Consider the following 14,170-nt stretch of genomic DNA (forward strand, 5'->3'; position numbering starts at 1 on the left):
TTAGAAAACTTCAAGGTTTTATGGGAAGCTTTGCACAGATGATGTTCAGAGACACTTCTGCTATCCTCCTGTTCTCACTGCACAGGATAAAAACAACAGGTGAGAGAGGAATCCTCTGTTCCATACTGCAGCTTCTAGTGGTCTTTCTCACACACATACAGACTCCATTTCAGGATAATCATTTCAAATCATAAAAAATAAGCAGGATGTTGAAAAGTGGCAGAATATAACTCATTTGTAGGAAATGCTCTGCATATGCCAATCGAGAGTAAAGAAAAGATAAAACCAACAACACATACGCCTTCCAGTTTTTATTTTCAGGTCATAAAAGCAATCACCACCCTGAAAATGAGCATTTACTGGGATTTAACAACTGCCTGGCTCATAATTTTACCCACGTAAAATGTGTCACTCTGCATGTGCTAGTAATGTCTCTTCAGGATATTGCCAACAGAATCAATATTTAAGTAAACAGTCACTGTTTGGAAGCGCTCATAAATCCCTTTCTGCAAGTAATATTTCCATGCAGGTTCACATCAAGGATCCACGCTGGACAGCCTTTGTTCCATGCACTCCCCACCCGTGTGCAGTCACTAGCAAAAACCTTTAAATCAGTCTCCTCAGATGGGCATTTTCTGATGCCTATTCCCTCCTCCCCAGTACCTTTTTGCACAGGCTTTTTGAGCTCGTGTCACCTACACATTATGTCTACTCAGCCAAAAACTGTACAGCTTGCAAAGAGATCAGATCTTAGTAACACCACTGCAAGCCTTTTCCAATTCTGCATTAGGAAAAAACACCCCAAAATTAAACACTGAGAGCACTGCACAGACAGGCAGATGCTAGCCGTACAGATGCAATCAGTCAACCTCTGTCTTCTAGAGAAGTTCTTTAGCTTGCCTAAATCTTTCTTGTCCCTCTATTCTGCAATGATACTAAAGAGGGTCTCCAACCACCCTGCAGAGAACAGCCCTTAGTGAAAGATAGCAAACTCCCTTACAAATTCATCAGAAGGCCAGCTCAGCCGGACTTGGGATAGATTATCCACAGAGGATTGACACCAGCTATCCTGAGAAAATCCGCTATCACAAACCAAACAGCTATACCAGGAAACCTGCATTTAGAAGCACAAGGATGAGCTTCTCAGCTTCATACTGCCAAGGAAAGGCTAAAGAGGATAACTCGTCACACTTCTCCCCTTCCCTTCTTCATTTCCTCACCACCAACCCCTGCCCTTTCCCCCCAGACACAAACAAGATTTAATGAAGAGATGTGGTTTTACTGAAGTAATTTTTGTGTTCTACTATAAGCAAGGTCATATTTCACTATATATGTAGGCTTCAAGCTCCTCTCTACCCCCGTGCAGTTCATCTTTAGATCCTGAAATCATTTACATAAACCAAAAGAATGCATAGTTTGCATACACATTCATCCTAGAAAACTTTGAGAGCTCTCTGGACTAGTGATCAGAAGTTAGTCTCTTTCAGGGTAGTTAAAAGCATGTGAGAAACTATTTGCTTGCTCTGGCCAAGGAAAGACGAAAAAAAGAGACAGAAGGAAAAACATTTGGTAAGTTTCAGCTAATACAGACTTGCATTCTTTCAGTTACTTGTCCAAACATGTAGCAAAAGATGTCACTGTATTTAAGTCCAATGTGTCTTGCATCAACAAAAAGGTATTTTCTTCTATAATGATAAAAAAAATAAACACAGACACATCCACCAATGTATCTATTTAACTGAATTTTACAAGGTACCACTCAGGAGCACCAAAAAAAACCCTCAAAAGATTTAAATGAACGCTTCTAATGAGACCCCTCAAAACTCAAGCTTTTGCGCTCAAGGTAGCAGTTGAAGGAAACAAGAACAACAGGCCAGCACAGCAAGAGGAGTGGTAGCAAAGGAGCTTAAAGCCTCATCACTGCTAGAGGGATCTGAGGGGAAGAGGGTATAGTCCAGGAATTATCTCTATACTAATTAGCATCAGAACAAAGGCTCACATTACTTCGTCAGCACTAGGACTCCCCTGGAGTACTGGATAATAACCCTATGGAAAGCACTGGAGGGATTTTCTTTTCCTCTCCCGAAAAATATATCCCTTCTCTAGAGGGGAATAAAAGGGTGAGTTCCAAAAAAGAGGTTTACATTTAGCTCTCTGGAAGACACATTCAGGTAGTTTTTTAGCATTAAAACACAAAACACATAAGCAATTTCCTTCTGTCATAAGTTTTCAAAGGTATCATCTGGGTGCAGACATGAAAAAAACCCAAACAAACAAAACCAATACATTTTCTGTTCAAAAGAAAAGGTCAGATAGTACAGATCACTCTATGCTTAATTCTGTTTCTACAGCAGAAAGTAAGGAGTGGTAAGGGAGTGAAAAATACAAGGAAAAAGACAGCTTGTGGCATCTGAACACCACAAAAAAAAAAAAAAAAACGGTTAACAGAGGTGTCAGGAAAACGCTAAGGCCTGGTTAGAAAGGAGACAGACCCTAAGGGCATTCTGGAAGACCAGCTTTCTAAACAGGAAGCAATGCTAACAGTACGTGGCTGTCTGGCTGCAGGAGGACATGGAAGGCGGCACATTCTGACAGAAAAATCACTGGCATTTGGACAAAATGCAGGTTTAAAAACCAAAGAAAAAGGAAAAATAAATAACGGCATTAGCTTTCATCTTACCTGATGCTGACACAAGCTGGCATACAATGTTTGTCAAGTTAGTATGATTAAAGCGATGATTCAGTGACAACGAGTTGATTCACACACCTATGAATGCACAGAAAAGTAAGTATAAATTGTGAATACATAGGGGATAAGAAGGGCACTCTGACACATAACAGAGCCAGAAGGCTGAGGGTTAACTCTATTACACGCAAATACCTACACTTCATATATAGACATTAGCCACAAAATTCAGATCTGGGTTGGAGAAATACCGCACAAGTTACTCAAAACTGTCCTCACACATTCCATTTAAAAATCTCAAGCATAGTAGAGTGTTACCAAAAACATTTTTCAGCAGCACTCAAGCTTTGTTAAGTTTTTATTTCAAAAGGACAAAAGCTTCCACATCAAGCCTGGCCATCAGATACACACATACACTCCTACAAACACCGCATACTTCCCGAACAAGCACAGGAGAGAGGAAATTCACTTCCGAGGTGCCAAAAAACACCACTATGCCTTATTGTCTGTTATCTCCCTGGCACACCCTTTTTATTCAGCATTCATACTAAAAATTCCAAGACTTAAAAAGAAAATACGATTATTAACAAGGTAACCTTCTCCACTTTGGAAAACACAGCAATCAACTGAGAACTGGGCAAACTGGTCATCCAAAAGTGAAAGTAAAAGCTATGCAACTGAAAGGTCTAGCCTCCTTAAAGATCTCCTTTGTTGCTAAAGATTTCATTGTCACATTTAAATGTCAGCTTTTTGAGTCTCGGTAGTGTGCAAGCCCTGCAAGGCAGCAAACCAGAAACAGATTAGAGATGGAGATTCTTTCTCACAGCTAATGAAATTTAAAGTAAACCCAGCAAACTGTTCTTCTTGTCTCTCATTCACCTTAAATAATCACATGCTTACAAAAAGACACAACTCTTCATCATACAACTCTGCTTCCTATACCCACAAATGGTTTTTAATGGATCTGTATTTGTAGTCTTCAATGTGTTTATAGTCTCTGCTCACAAAGCCTGCGATAAAAAGCATTCAGCACATTTTTGTTGCACATCACAGAACTAGTTTGCAGCACTTCAGGATCACACAGCTCTTTGCAATAATGCATAAGTTTCATAAAGACACGCTACTAGATTTTCCTAAGGGGAGAACAGAAGCCTCCCTCTCCTGACGCAAGCAGCATGAACATTTACTTTCAAAAGGAGCGAGGGGCCCTCATAGAGGAGCTGGGTTTAAAGCTTTCAGGATGATCCTACATATGGCCAATGCGTCACCAGTGGCATAAGCGGCAGCAGATGGAGAAATGAAGCTTTCCTGCCCTCTGAGCAATGCTCTGCAATTTTGACACTTCTCTTGAGAAGCAGAGATGTCAATCGCCCTTCCAGACTTGTGTTTTGGCACAGAAGCGATTCTCCTCAGGCTGTGTACCAACACCAAAGGATAACCTATACAGGCTACTTTGGGGCAGTTTCTGTCTTAGTGTTCAAGTATAATGCAACCCCACACAGCTGACAAATTACTGTTAAGTGTTCTCCACTGCACATCAGTTCTCTTTTGCCTCCTGGATCATTAGAGAGCAACACATACCCAGTATGCATCTTTATCTTCCCCTTGCCCCTCATTTAAAGGGGTTTTAATTAACATTACAGTACCTTACCAGGTCTAACAAAATGTGTTGTGAGAGTGACTGACACAAATAGGCTCCAATACCCAAAGGAGATTCTTGCACATCCCGCAATATAATTGTACTTGCGTGGACTGCTTCAATGCCTATTTCTTAAAGACTTTCCAAAAGTTATTTAACAAAAACGAAAAGAAAAAAAAACAAACTTAAGTCAGACACATTCAAGCATTTCACTAATCTATAGAGTTAAAATTACACAATTACACATATAAACTATAGCTCCTTTTAAAGAAAGCTGCCTTTAACGGCTACTGTTGAAAATCAAGTTGCAAGTTTAAATGTTGAAAGATCTATATTTTTATATAGCATAAAATCATCAATCTCAAGCTCACTTACAGAAATTGGAGATTTGGGTTTGGTTTGGGAGCGTGTTGTTGGGTTTGGGGCTGTTCTGTTTTGGTTGTTTGGGTTTTTTAATAAGACTGATGTATCAACAGCATTTCCCTCTTAAGACTTATGCTCCCTTAAGAGTCTTGTAGAAAGAGATCGAATATTTCAACATAACTTCTTATCTATCTTCATTCCCAACCAAGACACAAACTTGGTTTTGATCAGAGATTCTTTCAATTCCCACTTATTAAAAAACCCATTAAACCAATGCAGGGGAGAAAAAAACCCAAAAAAACAAAAAAAAAAAACCCAACAACAAAACCGACAGGAACAGCAGCAAACCACAACACATTTGATTACAAACGCAAGAGGAAAATGTGTTAAGGGAAAATCTAAACAGCTTTAAAATTTTCAAAATGGTTCTGGAGTTTTAAAGGGTAAGGTAAAGAAACTACACGCAGAGACAAAGAACTGAAACTGGTTCACTTCTGAGCATGAGGTTAAAATGGTGCACATTTCAGCCTAGCAAAATTCAAGCTTCTACAAGGAAGTCACTACCATGGCAAGTGAGTTTACGCTGCTGGACTGAAAGCCATTCTAGTCTATAGCATAAATATGATGCAGTGCTTAATTCTCCACATAAAAGTGCTTCCAGAAGCCAGTTTCCCTTTACCCTGCTCTACCAGCTCCAAAAGCAGTACTTCACCTTGCCTACAAGGTTACTGCCACAGAGGCAATGACCAATCCATTCCACGTAACACTCACTTATATCAGGAAGTAAATTTACTGCTGGGTAGGCTGGTTGCCAGGATAGCAGTTTCCTTCAGGGAATCACCAAAGCCACATGAGACAGATCGATCCTTTGCGCTGTGGAGAGACTCTGCTTTCAGAGTCTGCCTGTCATTCCTCACACTGGCAGAGAAAGCCAGAAGCCAGGGGAGGGGAACAACTGAAGCAGTAGGGAAGAGGTAGTTCTATACCTCTCACTTCTTGTCTTGCAGCTTTTCAACAGCGTGAGCTTCCTCCATAAACTGTCTTGAATTATCACACAAAAATATTATCAGTTGAAAATAAATTAGCAAGCAAACAACAGGCTAGGCTTCCGCCGGATGCTCGGCTCAGTCTGAAAATACCCTGTTTGCACTAAGCTGTGCAAGAACACTAAGCTTCCCGTGAGAGAGCACTAGCTGCCACTGCTCAGTAACAAAACAAACAGCATATGAACGGTGGGTGAAAATATTTCTTGCTACACACAAAAGCTCACTTCCTGAAATCCATAGGAAGCATTTCCACTGGTTAAACTTAAAATCAATTTTTGCAGCTGCCCAAAGGACCCTGCTAGCAGAGTCAAGGAAAACAGTGTGCATAACTACAGATGAATTACACAGGACATGTAAAGACAGAGTGCTTCATTGAAGTGATCTACCTGTTCCTAACTACTACTCCTGTAGGAACAGCTGCAGACACAGAAACCCCAAGTCTGCAACTAAGTTGCACAGCTGAGGAGTTAAGACCACTGCAGACTGCTCTTAGACACTCCTGTGTTGGCGGTTAAATCATTACATCTGAAGTAAATCAATTTCTAATCACAAAAGCTTCATAACAGAGATCAAACGTGTAATGGTATTTCTAAAGACATGACACTTGCTGTGACGGCTGGATAAACGTAATTACAGACTACTGTATTTCTGGCAAGAGAAATCTACTGTAACTGATACCGCATTATGAGGGAATATCTTTGCTATGTATGGGTTAAGTTTTCCCTTTTCCTGTTCTAGGAAACGCCTGCATGTTTCTATTTACATAGTCCTAAAGTAGAATTCAATCCCTGCTGCCTCTCCTCCCCGCTCCAGACTTTCAGGCAATCGGGCCCAGCCCTGCCAGTGAAAGATCACCTCTCCCACAGCTAAGCTTGCTCAGCTGCGATCATCTGGTTATAGCAGCTGACAAGTGGCTCAGAGGGCAGAGTAGCTGCAGGGAGTCCTTGCACCAGGCAGACTGCATGACAGGATGCAGGCTGGGAAACACTGGAGCAAGACCTCCAAGCTACTGACCTTTCACACAGGTTTCAGCAAGCAATGGGCTCCTCCAGGAGGACCTCAGGTTACCAAGAAGAGACGCAACTTTCAAGAGTGCACCAAAAAAAGACAGCAGCGGCCTGACACAGAGTCTGGGTGCAGCTTCAATCTGGTTTCTCAGGAAAGCAGAACAAGCAAGAGATATATTTGGGCAGTACAGTAAGCAAGTACGCTGATAAAAAGGAGAAGTGACGCAACAGGAACGGCTGCAGACACAGAAACCCAAGTCTGCAGCTAAGAGGTTGCACAGCTGAGCAGGTGAGGTTAAGACCACTGCAGACTGCTCTGAGAGCTGAAACAATTCTCCAGGCAGGAATAAAATAGCTGAAAACAAGCATGATCACAGGACAGACCTAATCCCATCAAAATCAATACACTACAGGCAGGATGCACGTTTAGTGACTTCACTAACTATCGCTTGGTGGCTCCCCAGGCAGCTTCTGAGCTCAAGCAGCCATTTCATTCCACCTTCACACGCTGCACTAAATATAAACTCTGCTGATAACTGTCTGGAAACTTTCAGCAGAACTATGGCGCACCGAGCAACTCTAGGAGTTGGGCCGTCCTCAAAGACCACAGATGGTCAAGTTGCATGACACAAAGAGAGAAGGCGACAGAATCCAAGTCTCTTACACAGCAGTTTGGAAATTTCAGCCTCCAGATCAGTACTTTTCCAGACCATGGACTTTACTGAAGCATCTGCATATTAAAAAAAACCTTTTAAGTAGGAGCATGAGGGCACCTGGGTTTTCATGACTATTTGTCTCAGAGCATCTTGAGGGCTCCCTTGTCAGGTGCTACTCTGCTCTACAATGAGGTCCTACATCAGAGAGCTATAACAATCATCTTCAATTTTAAAAGCTCTGTTAGATTAGGTTGCAGGTCTTTCAGGCACATTTCTTTCATCCTGGTGGCCTCTTAAAGAAACAAACATTCCTACTTTCAGACAGTGCTCTCTTTTCTACTGGTCCATAAAACACCCATTTATATAACAGAATAAGCCAGTTTAGGAGGGCAGATAAAACTCTAAATAAGAAAAAAAAAGGTTATTTTCTATTCCAGATTTTGCTTACAGAATCTTTACCATAAAGAACATGTAAGTTACAAAAAGACAGAAGCGTGATCTGTAAAAACTGCCAGTGCCACAACTGGCCACTAGATTACAATACTGGACAGACTTATACTCTCTGCATAGAAATATACCCACAAAAAATAGTGTGGTACAAAAAGAAGAAAAGGAGGCAGACTTGCAAAGAGATTTAACAGACATCTGAAGAGAAGACAGAGGATGAAATCAGTGATAAACTGCAGACGCAGAAGCACTGAACCTTAGATCACAGGCATTTAATACGCAAATTCTCTCTCTGCTTAGGTGTTCTGCCTCCCTTTGATGTATACAGGCAAGTTCTAACTAGAGAGCAGACTAGGAAGAGTTCCCTTTCCCATTAACCTCAAGTATTTTTTTCTAAGCAACGCTTAAGTGCTCTGAAAATAAGTATATCACCTCTGTTTCCATTCAGAGGGAAAAGGGAAGAAGAAAACAACAAAACCCAGAAGTATAAAAGAATCATTACGTTAAAGGAGAGGTGATGCCTTTCCAGCTTTGATGCAGGACGCAAACAGCAAACTGGTGCCTGATATCTATAGTGCAGTCCAGGAGAAGAGAAAGACAAGCTGAACAACGGAATACAGTATGGATACTCTGGAACAGATCCAGATGTCTTGAGCTTAGTCCTACCCCATGAAAAATTAAAGAGGTTAAAACCTCCTCTTAAGAACTTTTCTTCGCATTGTTCTGACTCGGACACTCCTGCACAAGCTGCATTGCTCCAGAAACCTCAGGAATTATAGCGACAATAGACTCCTGCCAAGAGGAGCACCATTACATAATAGCATTTATGGGAACACGCACAAAAAGCCACTAGGAAGCGCAACCAGACAAGTGCAAAATCCTCTCTGTCCATCAGCTCAGCTCAGCTCCTGACCACTCCAAAGACGAATTCCGGATATTTTCAATTTACACGTTTTGCTTCCTCTCACCTCCTTCCACCCAACAAAACCCGTGTCACCGTAAAGTCACCGAGATCAAGCCCATCTCCAAAAATAAGCCCACTAGGAACTATTGCATTAATCTGTTTAAAAGAACACTGCGAAGATGTATTAGAAATACTTCTAGGGGCTTCTTTTCTTTGCGTCTCGCCGCATTTCAGCGATGCTCACAGCACTTACCGCTTTTTGTTTCTCACTCATCGCTTCCGCATTCCCCCAAAAACCCGGCGGGGCTTTATTTCGGTCTCCGGCTCCTCGGGGGAGGTTTCCAGGCAGGTTCGCTCCGCTCCGGGCTCGGCCCACGTGTAAACGCGGCCGCCGGGGGGAGCGAAACAAGCGAAATAAGAAAAGCGAAGAGGACGCCGAGTTCCTGGCGCCGAGCGCCCGGTTCCCCGCACCGGTTTTTAAAAAAAAAAAAAAAAAACAAAACAAAAAAAAAAACCGGTTTTTTTTTTAAAGCCCGGGGATCCACCCCGCACCGCGGAGCATCGGGCGCAGAGACCTCGCACCCGGGAGACCCCCGCGCGGGGTCGGCGCTGCGGAGCGGGGTGAGGCGGGGAAGGAGGCCGGGCCCGCTCCCTCGCTCCGAGACGAAAGACTCCGCGTCCCTCGGCCGAGGGGGCGCCGGGGCTGAAGGTCGCAGCAGCTCGCCCCGGCCGCCCCGGCGTCTCGCCCGCCCCGCCCCGCCCGCCGGGTCCGGGCCAGGGGGCGGGGCCAGTCTTAAAGGGGACACGTGGCGGCAGGAGGGGACGGTCCGTCCTCCAGCTGCAAGGGCCGAGCGTTCCCCGTGTGCCGTAAACCCAGCGGGGTCTGCATGCCTTCTGTGACAAAGTGACCCGCCTGCTGGATGAGGGAAAGGCTGTGGATGTATCTTCCTGGACTTCAGTAAAGCCTTTGACACAGTTTCTCACAGCATTCTGCTTGAGAAACTGTCAGCCTCTGGCCTGGACAGGCGCACACTCTCCTGGGTGGAAAACTGGTTGGATGGCCGGGCCCAGAGAGTGGTGGGAAATGGAGTTAACTCCAGCTGGAGGCCAGTGACAAGTGGGGTTCCCCAGGGCTCAGTGCTGGGTCCAGCCCTGTTCAATCTCTTTATCAATGACCTGGATGAAGGCATTGAGTGCACCCTTAGCAAGTTCGTGGACAACACTAAGCTGGGTGGAAGTGTCAATCTGCTGGAGGGTAGGGAGGCTCTGCAAAGGGATCTGAACAGGCTGGACTGCTGGGCAGAGTCCAATGGCATGAGGTTTAACAAGGCCAAGTGCCGGGTCCTGCACTTGGGGCACAACAACTCTATGCAGTGCTACAGACTAGGAGAAGTCTGGCTGTAAAGCTGCCAGGAGAAGGACCTGGGGGTGTTGATTGACAGCAGACTGAACGTGAGCCAGCAGTGTGCCCAGGTGGCCAAGAAGGCCAGTGGCATCTTGGCTTGGATCAGAAGCGGTGTGACCAGCAGGTCCAGGGAGGTTATTCTCCCTCTGTACTCGGCACTGGTGAGACTGCTCCTCAAATCCTGTGTTCAGTTCTAGGCCCCTCACCACAAGAAGGATGTTGAGGCTCTGGAGTGAGTCTAGAGAAGAGTGACAAAGCTGGTGAAGGGGCTGGAGAACGAGTCTTATGAGAAGCGGCTGAGAGAGCTGGGGTTGTTTAGCCTGGAGAAGAGGAGACTGAGGGGAGACCTTATTTCTCTCTACAACTACCTGAAAGAAGGTTGGAGAGAGTAGGGAGCTGGCCTCTTCTCCCAAGTGACAGGGGACAGGACAAGGGGGAATGGCCTCAAGCTGCACCAGGGGAGGTTCAGGCTGGATATCAGGAAAAACGTTTTTCACAGAAAGGGTCGTTGGGCACTGGAACAGGCTGCCCAGGGAGGTGGTTGAGTCACTATCCCTGGAGGTATTTAAGAGCTGGGTGGATGAGGTGCTCAGGGACATGGTTTAGTGGCAGATAGGAATGTTTGGACTCGATGACCTAAGAGGTCTTTTCCAACCTAGTAATTCTATGATTCTATTCTATGATCTCCCAGGGACATGCCCATCACCTTCAGTGCTGCTGTGAACCCTACCAGAACTCTCCAATGGCATATCCCATGGTGATGGCACAGGAGCCGTGCTGAGCACCCCCTCAGCAGCTGCTCTTTCAGAAGATGTCCATCTGCCAGCCCTTTCCTTGCCGCCTGTCCTCTGCCTTCCTGCTGGCAGCCCCCTCAGCTCCCCTCCCAGCCACTCCTGTGGAAACACAGCCTGTGCCTTGCTTTGTCCTGCTGCTCAGCACCAGCAGAGACAGGTTGTTATCTGGAAGGTCCATTGCTGAGCCATTGTTGGAGGTCACAGAAGAGCCTGCAAGTGTAGGGGACAATTTCACACCTTACTGCCACCTCCTCTTTCTTCATCTGGTCCGTGTTGGGACAACTGCTGTTTAGTATCTTCATCAAAGATAAAGACAGTGGGATTGCGTGCATCCTCAGCAAGTTTGATGACACCAAGCTGAGTGGTACAATTGCGACACCAGAAGGACAGGATGTCATCCAGAGGGACCTGGACAGGCTGGAGAAGTGGGCCTGTGAGAACCTCATGAGGTTCAACAAAGCCAAGTGCAAGGTGCTACACTTGGGTCAGGGCAATCCACAGTTTCAATACAGGATGGAGGATGATGTAAGTGAGAGCAACCCTGTGGAGAAGGACTTGGGGGTGCTGATTGATGAGAAGCTCGACATGAGCTGGCAATGTGCGCTCACAGCCCAGAAGGCCAACCGTATCCTGGGCTGCATCAAAAAAAGCGTGGCCAGCAGGGCGAGGGAGGTGATTCTGCCCCTCTAATCCTCTCTTGTGAGATCTCATCTGGAGTATTGTGTCCAGTTCTGGAATCCTCAACATAAGAAGAATATGGAGCTGTTGGAATGGGTCCAGAGCAGGGCTACAAAGATGATCGGAGGGCTGGATCACCTCCCATAAAAGGACAGGCTGAGAGAGTTGGGGTTGTTCAGCCTGGAGAAGAGTAGGCTCAAAGAAGATCTTATAGAGACCTTCTAGTACCTGAAGGGGCTACAAGAAAGCTGGAGAGGGACTGTTTACAGAGGCTTATAGTGATAGGACGAGGGGCAATGGGTATAAACTGGAAAGGGGCAGATTTAGACTAGATGTAAAGAAGAGTTTCTTCACTATGAGGGTGGTGAGGCAATGGCAGAGGTTGCCGAGGGAAGTTGTGGCTTCCCCATTCCTGGAGGTGTTCAAGGCCAGGTTGGATGGGGCCTTGGGCAGCCTGATCTTGTGGGATGTCCCTGCCCATGGGAGGGGGTTGGAACTGGGTGATCTTTAAGGTCCGTTCCAACCCAAACTATTCTATGATTCTATGATCTGCTATTTATGGCCTCTCTCAGGACAACTTTTCCGTATCCAACAGAGCATACAGGGAATCAAGAGGGACTTCTCTCTTTACTTTCCTTTCTCTTCTTGAGTTAACACCTTCCACAGATCTGCTGCATTATTAATAATTTGCTATGGAGAGTGAGCTCTTTTCCCTCTTATACAGCGGGGGAAGTATGTGTAGCTCTGTTGGAAAGGTGGAAGGAAGTTTACTTTTCCTGTTTTTCTGCAATAGTGCAGTGATCATCTATAGTAAAGAACCCATAATATGCTATAAAAACAGTTTAACATCACTTGATTGGATGCAAGACATGAATACAGTACATGACAAAAACATTCCCTACTCCCCCTGTAAGCACTTCAAAACCAAAAGCAGGAAAAACACACATGGTCTTCTGGAAAACCTGCCTGAAGGCAGGAAGGAAGAGTGGGAGCTGGAGCCATACACAAACCTGCCAATTTACGTAGCTGGTCTTTTTGTGACATCTTGGGCACAAGCCATTTTTTTCACTCTGTCCCTTCCAATTTCACATTTTGCTCTGGTTTGACCTGTTGATGCAGCTCCCCCGGACTTGGAGGGGAAGTTCAGAAACCCACACAGCTCTAAAACAAAAGAGCTGTGAGGAGGCTGCCACGCTACTCCCTCCGCTGAGTTAACACACACAGAAAGATGCAACTCCTAGGAAATCCTCACTAAAATGGCCTCTCGCTCAGGGCTGGTTCACATTTTTGGGTTCAAACAGGTAATGTTTTTCACTATTTTGAGCTACTTTTTCATTTCTATGCTATACTCTTTCTCATTGATTCTCATTCATACCTATCCATAATAAAAATGACTATGCTTCTTCCTTTGGGGCCTATCACAATAGATACATTAATGTGACATGCTTGGGTTTTGTTCATTGTGGAATCACAGAAACCAGCATTTACAGATTACCTTATATGTCCAAAGAATTGCATAATCATTAACTGATGACTTCCACATAGGATCTGCCATCCTGCATCAGACCCCTAATCTGTCTAATGCAATATCCTATTGCCAGTATCAGCCAATAGCTGATGCTTCAGAGGAAGTAGACACTACTACGAACTGCTCCTAAAACACATACTTCCTTTTTCACAGCCCCATACCCGTGACCTACTGGTTCAATTTTTCCTTCGTAGGCTCCACGTTCTGAATATTTTCCCTTTATTACATGTGTCAATAAAGGAAGATCAGGAGCTGCCACCACCAGAGCACCTCTACCCCAAGTGAAAAGCTTACAGTCACAACCCAGGTATTTTGGCACAGTTTTCTGATGTTCAAAGCCTTTCAGGTTTCTTAAATGGAAATTAAAATAAATAAATCATTGAAACATATTAATTTCGGATAGCATAAACTTTAAAGCATGAAAGCTGCTGAACTTCACCAGAAGGCTGAAGCACATTTATTTTGTGCAGCCCCATCTGATCAAACAATTAATTTCTCATCCAGTGGCTATGGATGTTGCTTTTATTCTGCAGAAGCAGCATGACTATCACACAAGCCCTTCAATATGCTCCTTCCTGGCAGAGACGCCAATGGGCATTAGGGTGGGCTGTGACCCACTGGCAGGGGTCAGGGGAAGAGGACACCCTGTATGTAGGGGCGGTGGGGCACCCGACGCCATGTTTTGCCCTTGTCCCCAAGACAAACCCACAGCAGTGGGATGATGAGGGAGGCTGGGTTGCTCATGCCCTGTGGAGAATACCTGTTTTACAACAATACAAAGCATCGTTCCTAAAGCAGTGAATGCACACTATTCTGCACACCTTGGTAGTCCACTCTTCCCCCCCCACCTAGGGACAGTTGCTGCCCTCCAGATTCAGACCTGCCACTGGATTATTCATATAAAAGAAACATATTTTTAATGCCACTCATTAATTCTTACCCTCCCCTTCAACATGCTGAAAGCCCTTCACGTTCTTATGATATCAAATGGTACCTTTCACCCTCAAACACGCACCT

At 44.9% G+C, this 14,170-nt stretch overlaps 1 protein-coding gene across 3 annotated transcripts in view; it reads right to left on the reverse strand.

Moving 5' to 3' along the window:
- The window catches only part of SUSD6 (sushi domain containing 6), an 83,116-nt gene extending 73,893 nt beyond the window's left edge, over positions 1-9,223 (reverse strand). The window contains exons 1-2 of one of the 3 annotated variants that reach the window (XM_069858311.1): positions 9,002-9,223; positions 2,681-2,767 (exon numbers count right to left, since the gene is read on the reverse strand). The gene's annotated coding sequence lies outside the window, so the exon portion shown is untranslated. Of the gene's footprint in view, positions 1-2,680; positions 2,768-6,748; positions 6,879-9,001 lie in introns of those variants that run through there. The other 2 variants (XM_069858309.1, XM_069858310.1) reach the window with 2 other exon arrangements.
- Between the last annotated feature and the right edge of the window lie 4,947 nt (positions 9,224-14,170).

This window comes from Phaenicophaeus curvirostris, chromosome 5 (assembly GCF_032191515.1).
Source record: "Phaenicophaeus curvirostris isolate KB17595 chromosome 5, BPBGC_Pcur_1.0, whole genome shotgun sequence".
Lineage (NCBI taxonomy): Eukaryota > Metazoa > Chordata > Aves > Cuculiformes > Cuculidae > Phaenicophaeus > Phaenicophaeus curvirostris.